Raw genomic sequence first — 13,599 nt, forward strand, 5'->3', positions numbered from 1 at the left:
AGCAAAAGGTCTTTATATAAGTATTACTAAAATTTGTCCCTTCGGAATTGTTCCATTCAATAGCGGTAGGATGCCACAGCAACCATGGCTGTATTTATTTTGAAATTAACCCTTCACTTTTCTGATGATAATGCCACAAACAAATCCAGCATCTCAGTTTACAATTTTCTTTAGTTTTCTGCACATCTCATGAAACTGAAGCGTTATCGAATTAGTTAATGATTCATTTGATATATAACTTTTATCACAAGTGCCTCCTCTCGGCTACGTATATTTTCAATTAAATTTTGGGATCCATTCGATTGTTCTGTTGCGCAAACATCTACATACGTGAATAAGTATCTAGGCCCCTGACCTTACAATACAATGTTAGACAAACGGCAAATAAAGAAAGTCATACACCGGACACGTAGTCTTCAAAATGTCGTCTGTAACGAAGATTCGTTCGAAACAGAGAGTTGTTGTTGAGTTTCTTTTGGCGGAAAACCAGAGCATCGCAGATATTCACAGGCGCTTGCAGAATCTCTACGGAGACCTGGCAATGAAAAAGAGCGTGGTCAGTCGTTGGGCAAGGTGTCTGTCATCATCGCAACAAGGTCGTGCAAACCTGTCCCATCTCCCATGTGCCAAAAAAATGGTTCAGATGGCTCCAAGCACTATTGGACTTAACATCTGAGGTCATCAGTCCCCTAGACTTAGAACTACCTAAACCTAACGAACCTAAGGACATTACACACATCCATGCCTGAGGCAGGATTCGAACCTGCGACCGTAGCAGCATCGCGGTTCCAGACTGAAGTGCCTAGGAACCGCTCGGCCACGGCGGCTGTCTCCCGTGTGCCGGTCGGCCGCCCGCACACGGCTGTGACTCCCGCAGTTCGAGGTGATTCGTATATCACCATCAAACACCTAGCTGCTCAGCTGACGTCTCTGTTGGTAGTGCTGGCACGCTCGGTCACCACTTGGGGTACTCAATGGTGTGTGCCCGCTGGCTTCCTCGCCGCCTAATGGAAGACCATAGAGAGCCACGAAGGACCATCTGTGCGGAAGTGCTTGCGCATTCCGAAACTGATCGGGACAATTTTTGTCGAACATAGTCACAGGTAATAAAACATGGGCTCATCACTTCGAACCGGAAGCAAAACGGCAGTCCATGCAATGGCGCCACACCATTTCTCCTTCGAAGAAACGTTCAAAGCCGCACCCTCAGACGGTAAAGTCATGGCGACGGTTTTCTGAGTCTCTGAAGGAGTTATTCTGTTCGATGTCTTCCCTCATCGTGCATCTATCAACTCTGAAGTGTATTGGGCTACTCTCGGGGAATTAAAGAAACACTTGAACGTGTTCGTCGCAACAAAAATACAAACGAATTTCTCTATTTCCATGAAAATGCAAGGCCTCACCTAAGGCTGCGCAACCGACAGGAGCTCAGAAAACTTCACTGATCTCTTCTTCCTCATCTACCCTACAGCCCCGATCTCGCACCTTCCGACTTCCATCTACTTAGCCCAATGAAGGATGCACTACGCGGGAAGCAGTACGTAAATGATGGGGAGGTTACTAATTCAGCAAGACGTTGGCTCCTACGTCGACCAGTAGAGTGGTACCATGCGGACATACTGATCCTCCCAGTAAGATGCGTAAGATCGTCCACCGAACTGGTGTATTGGAATCCTGAATAAAACCAACATGCTTTCAGAAAAAAACTATGTTGCATTACTTACTGAATGCTTCTCATATATAGTTGAGTGGCAAATTAAACATATACTTGTGCATTTTCGCTGCATTTATTAATATTAATGAATAACGATTTACAGGTTTATTAATCAATTTATCTTTTGACAAATATTTTTTATATTTCGCCATAGAGAATTCGTTATTAATACACAGTCACATCAGGTGCGTCTGATATTTTATGCTCTCACACACAGAATGGTGTACATATCTCGGTATGGTGTCATGGTTTGGAGTGTGAGACGTGTATAAACCTTATCCATGTATCACAAAGTAAGCGCACTTACGAAAATATTGCACTTCGTGGTCTTATTTGCAAACAGGCATCTCAGAAATCAGTATCCGTCGATCTGCAGAAGTACGCAAACGAAGGTTGTGCTTAAAGGAATTGGACGACCGTGTGCTATGGCAGAAGTCAAGCCGACTGCCTTCCGTGGACAATCGCAGCCGACAAGAGCGAGGCCTATAGTGTCGGTGGCCATTTTCCTGCTACGCTCACCTACTTCCAAGTAAGGAGTACGAGTTGTCTCCGTTAAAACCTAACGGACATGGGAATGTTGGACGAACAAAACGCAAAACGCAATGCGGCTACAGAGAAGGGGGGGGGGGGGGGGGAGGAGGGTGCAGAGAGAGGGAGAGAGGGAGAGAGAGAGAGAAGAGAGGGGGGGAAGGAGAGGGGGGTCTGTGAGGAGTAGTGAGAGTAAATTTCCCCAATATTCGTAAAATGTTAATTATATTGTACTGTTTCTAGCATTTATGTTACTTGGCGAGTTGCACGAAAAATTAAATTCTTTTACTAACCCGTGATTGTATAGAAGATCACCAAAACAATGTGTCATCACCGTGAGGACTATGATTTTGGACTGAAATCGGTTAGTTAAAGTATCACTGAACTATTAGTAAGTCTGAGACTTCAACTCATGTACTTCGATGCTTCTGCAAATATCGGTCACCATTTGTTTTTTGGTTTTTTTTTTTCAGGAAATAAGGTCAACTTGAAAATTATTTTTTTGTGCAGCTGCTTCCCTGTTTTTGGGTCTCTGAGAAAATGAATTTGTTCGAAAGATACAAAGACACATTATAGTTTTAATTCGACTTCGCTTCATCTTCTTTTTCTCAACTTCAAGGAGTTGGCTCCTCGCCAGTTCCGAACACATCTAGCCACCTCTTCTGTGATCTTACAGGATCTCGTTTTCCACACGGTTTCTAGTTCAACTCTTCTTTTCCTATCGTTCCTTTTGGCATCCTGTCGGTATGTTCAAGGCGTTTTATTAATCCGTTATCTGACTAAATTTCTAACTCAGCTCTGATGTCTTTATTTCTTATCTGATCACTCCAGTTGCAACCTTCCTTGCTTGCAATAAATTTCATTTCAATACCATGAATACGCGCAAAACTTCCGAGTCACTAGTCAAAACAAGCGCAGCCATTACATCTGAATTCGATCAACTGATGGTAATGTCTTCTCCTGTACTTACTCGATAATTTTAGCGTTCCGTTATCAATAACCTAAATGCTGACGTAATGTTATACATTTCTATATTCTTTGCACGTACTTAATTCTGGCAGCTGGTCCGTATGATTGAAGAGTTGTTCCTGCTGTAAAAATATTCGTTACATTGTGCGCTCGACCGCAGCGTCTGGCAAGATGTTTTGTACAGAGAGATAAGGTCCGCGAAGTGAAACTGAAGAGGCGGCCGTCCGCTGCCCGCCGTAAGCAGTGCGCAGTCGCTTGGGAAGCCCGCCCGGGCAGCTGCCCGGCTGTAAATCAGACGCCGAATGGTAATGACGGGGTGGCGGCCGCAGTCCTACTGAGACGTGAGCTGATCCGAATTTCTCGGGAGCGCCCGTACTGACCATTTGCATAAGCAGTGGTCTCTGCGGGCGTGACCGAAATCGATAGTGCGGAACACATCGCGTCCAATCACTTGGCGGTGGCCAGCGTGGGGGGCCGCGACCACTGTACTCGTACTTAGGGCCAAGAACGAAACCAGCTTCATGTGATCGGTCTCACCAACCATTTATCCCTCAACGTCGTTTGTCTTAGTTCTTTAAAAAAGTGAGTTGTCTCGTTACAAAGCGCTACGGACAATATCTTTTTCATTTCCGACGTATTTAACGCAATGGTGCGCACAGTAGTCACTGAGGAAAAAAGGCAAATTATCATCATCTCTCTCCGTCATTTTATCATTTATTACAAGCATTATCACTCATCGCATGTATCCAATAAGAGCAACAGCATTCATAAAAAGGTTGTTTCCTCTTTTTTTTCATCCACAGCCAACATTAATCACTGTCATGAGCAGTGGCCGTTTCAGTTGCCGTCATATGCTCATTTTCTTAAGAAATTTCAAAGACGAAAAAGAGAAATCAAATACACAAAAATAGAATTTTCAGTTTGAGCTTATTTCGTGCGAAAAAGGAATAATTGGTGAACGATTTTTGCAACATGCTGTTTAGGCTATAGAAACTGAACTTTTAGGACTTTTGATCTAGTTTGGCTTTTTAGTTCTCACGTTTGGATTTATGTATAAAATCATCATTTGTAATACGAAGTTGTAAACACAGCAGTAATAATAGTAGCAGTAATAATAACAGTAATAATAATACGCAGAAGCGAAGCTGGCCCAGATGGAAACCACCTTCAACTCTTCCTATAATATGAATATTCATGAAGACAAAAAAATTTAATGGTGAGTAGAAAAAACACCACTTAACAATAAGCAACCGGAGACCATAGAGGTTCTAGGCGTTACAGTCTTGAACCGCGCGACCGCTACGGTCGCAGGTTCGAATCCTGCCTCTGGCATGGATGTGTGTGATGGTTCAAATGGCTCTGAGCAATATGGGACTTAACATCAATGGTCATCAGTCCCCTAGAACTTAGAACTACTTAAACCTAACTAATCTAAGGACGTCACTCAACACCCAGTCATCACGAGGCAGAGAAAATCCCTGACCCCGACGGGAATCGAACTCGGGCGTGGGAAGCGAGAACGCTACCGCACGACCAGGAGCTGCGGACGATGTGTGTGATATCCTTAGGTTAGTTAGGTGTAAGTACTTCTAAGTTCTAAGGGACTGATGACCTCAGAAGTTAAGTCCCATAGTGCTCAGAGCCATTTGAACCATTCGGAGACCATAGAATACTTTCCCTACCTACGGAGTAAAATTACTATAGACGGAACATCAACGAAGGATATCGCAAGCCGAATCCACCAGGAAAAAGCTGCTTTTAACAAGATAAGAAACCTTTTCACGTCCAGTGGCATAGACAAACATCTCAGGAAAGACCTCATAAAGGCATCTGTTTGGAGTGTGCTGCTGCACGGAAGTAAAACATGGACACTCGGAGAAGCAGAAAAACATAAAATAACAGCCTTCGAGGAGTAGCGCTACCGCTGATTGCTCAACATTTACCAGGAAGACAAGATACGAAGAGGAGAGAACTCATCAAAAACATGGATCGGCAAACTACTGAGATATGGTGCTATCATCAAAAGTATCACTGCAGAAACAGCAGAGGGGAAGAATGCAAGAGACAGGCAGAGACTAGAACGCATCAACCACACCATGGAAGATACCATATGTACCACTTGTACTGCTCTCAAGGGAAGGCCGAAGACATAAATGCATGGGCAACTAATTCTAACCAACATGATGGTACAAGCCCCAAGAACAACAACACTCTTCGTTTTCCTTCGTTTTTCCCACTCATGTGGCAAGTCTTCTCCATTTTCCTCGGTTCCATACTTTCCTTTCTCTTAGATCTTTCTTCTTCGCCTGCACAGTCCACCCATCTTGTTCTTGGTCTTCCTCTTCGTCTATCGCTCCCACTACCATTTCTACCATTGTTTTGCCAACATTGGTGATCTCGCTTCTCATGACGTGTCGATGCCACCGCTGTCTTCTCTCTTGAACCTTCATTGATATCCACTGCGCTTTAAGGCTGCCTCTTACACTCGTTCCTGAGTCTACCGGATCTGGTGGCTGTCTCTGAGCACTATGGGACTCAACTGCTGTGGTCATAAGTCCCCTAGAACTTAGAACTACTGAAACCTAACTAACCTAAGGACATCACACACATCCATGCCCGAGGCAGGATTCGAACCTGCGACCGTAGCGGTCGTGCGGTTCCAGACTGTAGCGCCTTTAACCGCTCGGCCACTCCTGCCGGCGGATCTGGTGACGCCACAGCTACCGACTTACAACGTGCCTCAGTAGGTGCACATGCCGCTGCTCCATTTAGAATGCTGATCTCACTACTGACTGATACACCATATCTTTAGTCTTCAGATTTATTCTCCTCTCGCACAACACATCTGACGACGTTTTCCCGTTCACCTAATCTATCTGCACTCTACGGGTTGTCGGCATACGCGCGCTCGCATGTTCTGCATCACCTCCTAAACCACTGGAGTGATTTCAACCAAACTTCGTACCCATTGGTACACATATCCTTTACTGTCAGGCAACAATCATCGATGGGGTAAGAACCATCTACGTAACATAGTTCAAGGGATATGATGTCATAAATAATGAGATGCCGCATCATGTATGATGACATGTTTAAACGTATTGCTTCTGTGCTACTAACTGTATTCGCAATCAGTTTCTCAGACAGTATCCACATATGCACCTTCAAAAGTATATCATGGTACAACATATAGTACAGGAGATATGACGTCATGACGTGCCGCATCAAGTATGAAGTTTTAATATGTTTATTCTTTACTACAAAGACACTCATACAATGGAGTCAAATTAAGGGAATCCCTGACACCTGGCAGCACTTTTGACAGTTTTCAACTGCGAAGCACAAACGGCTGTAGGCGAAAACAGTAGCCGTCTATAGAGCTATGAAGAAGCGCTGCCATAGAGACGTTTGCAAAATAGTGTTGTAGACAGCCGAAGCAGCTGCGTCTAGCGCAGCACAGAAAATGTGTGGGATCATGTTTCTTAATTTGGATACGATACTTATACATTTGCACAATATGAATATTTCTTTGTACGACTGTTTCATAATTTAAAAGTTGTTTCACGGATACATGGGAACCACATTTTTTCGATACTACACTACAAACGCAGTTCATTTTTGTTTCCGTTTCTAGCAGAAAACTGGTAAAATGAATACTCCGGCAATGCCGGGTTTGTCACCTAGTAATAATAACAATGAAATATTTGGCATTGACTCCAGAGTTATAAAAGCTGCAAAATAAAGCCTGTGCTAACTGATTAATTCTGTATCCCAAGACGACATCTATAAACTAATAACGTTGTCCTAGCAGAAACTGGTCAATGTGTCTGACTGCGCCGGCTACAGTCTGGAACCGCGCGACTGCTACGGTCGCAGGTTGGAATCCTGCCTCGGGCATGGATGTGTGTGATGTCCTTAGGTTAGTTAGGTTTAAGTAGTTCTAAGTTCTATGGGACTGATGACCTCAGAAGTTAAGTCCCATAGTGCTCAGAGCTTTTTTTTTTTTTTTTCTTGATGGAAGGACTGGGACGGGGCGCACTCAGCCTCGTGATGCCATTTGAGCAACTACTGGAGAGTGCTACTTGAGTCTAGCTGATCCGGCACACCTCCATACCGCACCCAAATGACGCCGTTGGCAGAGGATAATACGGCGACCGGCCGGTCTAATAGACCCGTCAAGCCTGGCAGCCGGAACTCTGTCCCAGAGGAACATATTGCTCGAGGACAGAAACAGTCCAGTGACTGGGAGTCCCACTACCTACTGTGTATATTTTGACACGAAGTTGAGAGTACAGGTTACGAGTGACTCGTACAAATTCACAACAGAACACGACAGTTCACGAAGCATTTTCGTAATACTCTCTTACTGACGGAAAGAACGAGCAACAAATCTAGCAGCACGCCTCTGAATTGCCTTCCGGTATCCGACCACTTTTGGATCCCAACAATCCAGCTGCACTCAAGACTGTGTCGCACTAGCGTCCTGTACACAGTCTCTTTTTTAGGTGCGCTCTACTACCCCACAATTTTCCCAGCTAATAATATTCGGCCCTTCGCCTGCCCAGTAACCGATGCCTTGTGCTCATAATGACATCTCACGACGTTGCTGCTAGGAATCGGATCCGAACCGTTTGTTTTCTTTTCCAGCAACAGAATATCAAGACATAACAGAGCATACTCAAGATACCAGTCAGGATTACTCATGATTTAGCAATACGTTCGCTGTGACCCTATCTGGAACCGGAACGACAGAATCGTGATGCGTTCAAATAATGCAAGCCACATGGCGGCCATGTAATTCAGCGCTGGCTGCCGACCAATAGACCCACTCCGTTAACTCCCGAATAATTCGCTAAGATAAGCGGGCAGCTCGGTTACTCGCTGTGGGCTCTCTAGCACGGTAGCTAGCAGCTTCAAAAGGAGGCAGGCGGAGAGCTTTCCCGTAGAAAGCGACGACAGTGTTTCGGCGATGGATACGGCAGATACTCCCCAGTTTCCTTGGGCGGAGGCACGTAATGTTTGGGGAGAGCGCAGCTGCCGCTACAGCAGTATCTGCGCCGTTGCGCGCGATGCGCCGATAGCGGCCTAAGTGGTCGTATTTCGCGCCGTTATGCGGCAACAAGTGTTTCCGCAACGGCCGCTATCTGCGACGCCGTCACATCTGGAGCACGGCCGCCGCAGCAGCCCACCGCAGGCTCCGCAAGGTACTCCCGGTTTATGGCACACATATTCTATTCAACCACGAAGCAAGTAAAGCCGATCCTTGCTTTAAGTACACTACACTACCGATCAATTGTCACAAGCTCTCTCTGTCCGTATACTCAGTACGTCAGCAGATAGCAAGACTTTCTAAGATACAGCGCAGTCCGTGTTTTCGGCAGCGTGTGTCGTCAAGAGCCAAGCGTGATCGATGTCTCGAGATAGCTTTCTGCAATAGCCGAATGAATTCCAGCGGCGCTGTCAACTAACGTCATTATCTGATTGGTTACGTCAATAGAATATTAGAGAGTCAATTTGATCTTCCCTCACAGTGCAGCGCAGAGAGCCTTAACTTACCAACACAAAGAAAAGAAGGTTACGGCTGAACATCTACAGGAGTCATAGCGCTCATTCTGACTGTACAATGATGGAGGCATGCCGTGGTCTTATTGATGGAACCTTCCCGTCATTCGTATAATTTAGAGCAGTGGTCGTCAGCCTGAGGCCCGCGAGCTGCACTAAGTGAAGTGGCACAGTGGTTAGTACACTAGACTCGCATTTGGAAGGACGATGGTTGAAATCCCTGCCGCGCGGGATTAGCCGAGCGGTCTAGGGCGCTGCAGTCATGGACTGTGCGGCTGGTCCAGACGGAGGTTCGAGTCCTCCCTCAGGCATGGGTGTGTGTGTTTGTCCTTAGGAAAATTTAGGTTAAGTAGTGTGTAAGCTTAGGGACTGATGACCTTAGCAGTTAAGTCCCATAAGATTTCACACACATTTGAACTTTTTTTTAAATCCCTGTCCGGCCATCCACATTTAGGTTTTCCATGATTTCCCTAAATCGCTTAAGGCAAACGCGGGGATGGTTCCTTTTAAAGGACACGACCAATTTCCGTCCCCATCCTTTCCTTATCCAATCTTGTGCTGCGTCTCTAATGACGTCGCTGTCGGCGGGACGTTAAACTCTATATCTTACTTCCTTCCGCGGCCGTATGCCGCCCGAATCAAGTGTTGTCCGGCCCGCGATACTCATTCTTATAGTAAAATGCATCTAGCAACTGACAGCCGAATCCAAAAACGTTGACTAACCTGGCTGCGCGGGGTAGCCGCGCGGCAAGGGGCGTCTTGCCACGGTTCGCGCTGCTCCTCTCCCCCCCGCTAATATTATAAGATGTGCTAAATTTTAACTAACTAGTGAATTCGACGATGAGCAAAGTATAGTTAGGCGATTATCTCAAGGGAAGAGGGGTAAGTAGCGCAGCTACTGCGTGGTTAAAGGATGCGACAGGTGGAAATGTTTCATTGCCTTCCAGTATTCACAACTGACGAGCGTCTCGTACCAAGCGACTGATATGGGGTGACTTTTGCCACGGTAGTAACACGGGTTTCTGAATGGCATTATAGAGATGGTCATCTTCAAATGCGGTACATATTTCTAGCATGGAAAGAGAAATGGAATTAAAGTGTTGTTATACAACGCAATGAGAAAAAGGATAATTATGTTCAAAACATTTAGTAAACATTTGTGAGCGTATCTCACATTGCATAAAGCATTTAAAATGTAAATGCAGTTACTACTATTAATGCATTATTTACCTGTTCACACAGTTAACATCATAACATTCTAGGAAGCAATTATGTGTGTGTGAAATCTTATGGGACTTAACTGCTAAGGTCATCAGTCCCTAAGCTTACACACTTCTTAACCTAAATTATCCTAAGGACAAACACACACACCCATGCCCGAGGGAGGACTCGAACCTCCGCCGGGATCAGCCGCACAGTCCATGACTGCCGCGCCTAAGACCGCTCGGCTAATCCCGCGCGGCAAGAAATTATAGCGTCGCAGTGGGTGGCAGTAATATGAAACAGTAAACAGTCGACACGAGGTGTTCCGAATGGTATGAAATTTTAAAGATCACTACTTGGAGGCCGGCAGCCAACTTATCCCGCCGTTAGTTTAGCTAGTCTATTGGGACTCACAACATATTTATTTATATCGGTTACCAATCAATAATAAGATCGGTACATATGAGATCCGAGATGCCGCCTCATAATGTCAGTATTGGCTCCCGAGCAGAATAGTTGGACGACCACTGATTTAAAGAAACCACATAAACGTAAGTCTGGGAATCGGACGTGAACTCGTATGACACACTATCCGAATGTGAGAGCAGGTTTACTCACTGCGCCATCACACACTGTGTTAATCTGCGAAGCCACACTGGGATCTAATTTCCTCCATGGACTTAGATCGTCTGATACATCGGGCAGTCTGGAATAATTTCGACATTGTTCAAACAGCTTTACTGACAAATGGCGGCCAATCCATTTCAGATACATGAGCAATACGTACGAACAGATTGAGAATGTTGTTGTTGTTGTGGTCTTCAGTCCTGAGACTGGTTTGATGCAGCTCTCCATGCTACTCTATCCTGTGCAAGCTTTTTCATCTCCCAGTACCTACTGCAACCTACATCCTTCTCAATCTGCTTAGTGTATTCATCTCTTGGTCTCCCTCTACGATTTTTACCCTCCACGCTGCCCACCAATACTAAATTGGTGATCCCTTGATGCCTCAGAACATGTCCTACCAACCGATCCCTTCTTCTGGTCAAGTTGTGCCACAAACTTCTCTTCTCCCCAATCCTATTCGATACTTCCTTATTAGTTATGTGATCTACCCATCTAATCTTCTGCATTCTTCTGTAGCACCACATTTCGAAAGCTTCTATTCTCTTCTTGTCCAAACTATTTATCGTCCATGTTTCACTTCCATACATGGCTACACTCCATACAAATACTTTCAGAAATGACTTCCTGACACTTAAATCAATACTGGATGTTAACAAATTTCTCTTCTTCAGAAAAGCTTTCCTTGCCATTGCCAGCCTACATTTTATATCCTCTCTACTTCGACCATCATCAGTTATTTTGCTCCCCAAATAGCAAAACTCCTTTACTACTTTAAGTGCCTCATTTCCTAATCTAATTCCCTCAGCATCACCCGACTTAATTAGACTACATTCCATTATCCTTGTTTTGCTTTTGTTGATGTTCATCTTATATCCTCCTTTCAAGACACTGTCCATTCCATTCAACTGCTCTTCCAAGTCCTTTGCTGTCTCTGACAGAATTACAATGTCATCGGCGAACCTCAAAGTTTTTATTTCTTCTCCATGAATTTTAATACCTACTCCGAATTTTTCTTTTGTTTCCTTTACTGCTTGCTCAATATACAGATTGAACAACATCGGGGAGAGGCTACAACCCTGTCTTACTCCCTTCCCAACCACTGCTTCCATTTCATGTCCCTCGACTCTCATAACTGCCATCTGGTTTCTGTACAAATTGTAAATAGCCTTTCGCTCCCTGTATTTTACCCCTGCCACCATTAGAATTTGAAAGAGTGTATTCCAGTCAACATTGTCAAAAGCTTTCTCTAAGTCTACAAATGCTAGAAACGTAGGTTTGCCTTTCCTTAATCTTTCTTCTAAGATAAGTCGTAAGGTCAGTATTGCCTCACGTGTTCCAGTGTTTCTACGGAATCCAAACTGATCTTCCCCGAGGTTGGCTTCTACTAGTTTTTCCATTCGTCTGTAAAGAATTCGTGTTAGTATTTTGCAGCTGTGACTTATTAAGCTGATAGTTCGGTAATTTTCACATCTGTCAACACCTGCTTTCTTTGGGATTGGAATTATTATATTCTTCTTGAAGTCTGAGGGTATTTCGCCTGTTTCATACATCTTGCTCACCAGATGGTAGAGTTTTGTCAGGACTGGCTCTCCCACGGCCGTCAGTAGTTCCAATGGAATATTGTCTACTCCGGGGGCCTTGTTTCGACTCAGGTCTTTCAGTGCTCTGTCAAACTCTTCACGCAGTATCGTATCTCCCATTTCATCTTCATCTACATCCTCTTCCATTTCCATAATATTGTCCTCAAGAATACAAGCTCCAAAATAATAACATTTACCTGATTCGTAGGCTGATGTCTTCTGTTATCGCACATACAAGCACGTGTGTATACACACACACACACACACACACACACACACACACACACACGTGCGCGCCTACACAAGAGCTCGAAATTCTACAGCAGAGAGTAGTTTTAAAGCCTTGGTAAGTGTATTTAACATACTTATTATTGTACAAGTCCGCCTCCATAGCTGAGTGGTCTACGCCTGTGACTGTCATGCGGTGGACCCGGGTTGAACTCCAGGGCTGTGCCTACTCAGCCTCGTCCTTGAATCAGAAGTAGCGACTCAAATATCCGGACAGCAGGCGGCAACAGCTGGGGGGGGGGGGGGGGTCAAAAACGTAAAAAGGTTCAAATGGCTCTGAGCACTATGGGACTTAACTGCTGTGGTCATCAGTCCCCTACAACTTAGAACTACTTAAACCTAACTAACCTAAGGACATCACACACATCCATGCCCGAGGCAGGATTCGAACCTGCGACCGTAGCGGCCGCGCGGTTCCAGACTGTAGCGCCTAGAACCACTCAGCCACAACGGCTGGCTGTAGTAGGGGGGGGGGAGGGTTGGCGGGGGGGGGGGGGGGGTCGGCAGTGTGCTGACTTCATACCCCTCAATACCATATCTGAATGACAAAGAATGACGGGGCGACTTTCTGCATCGCATAGTCCTCAGGACCTGACCGCAGCGGATCAACCAGCAGAAAATTTGCTACCGAAGTGACGAACTGAATACGACACTGATTGTGACACAGCGACAAGACACTATTTACTTTTTAATAAGAGCTCCATCACATACAAGTGTTGAAGCATATACGTATCTTCTTGTCTCTCGAATTATTATTCCATACTTATAGCCAGTCTATAGATATATTTATTCACAGTTAGGCGATTAAAGTAATGCATTTGTTTTCAATGAATGATTCTTAGAGCTACCTGAACTTCATGCAAATCTTAAGTCGTTGTCACTACCAACAAGTGGTCTGCGATAGCTGCGACCCTGTCTAAATGAAACTTAAGTCTCATACGCTATACTGTCGTACCTCGATGACCTGAAATCGGTAGAAATGGATTGCATCGGAAATGGATTGCATCGGAAATGGATTTAGCGTGTTATGACTCCCAAATCTTTTTTTTTTTTTTTTTTTTTTTTTAATCAAGCACTCTACACAAGATTCTCAAATTAGCCGACACTCCTCTAATGTTCCAGCGTATG

Source organism: Schistocerca piceifrons, chromosome 5 (genome assembly GCF_021461385.2).
Source record: "Schistocerca piceifrons isolate TAMUIC-IGC-003096 chromosome 5, iqSchPice1.1, whole genome shotgun sequence".
Classification (NCBI taxonomy): Eukaryota; Metazoa; Arthropoda; class Insecta; order Orthoptera; family Acrididae; genus Schistocerca; species Schistocerca piceifrons.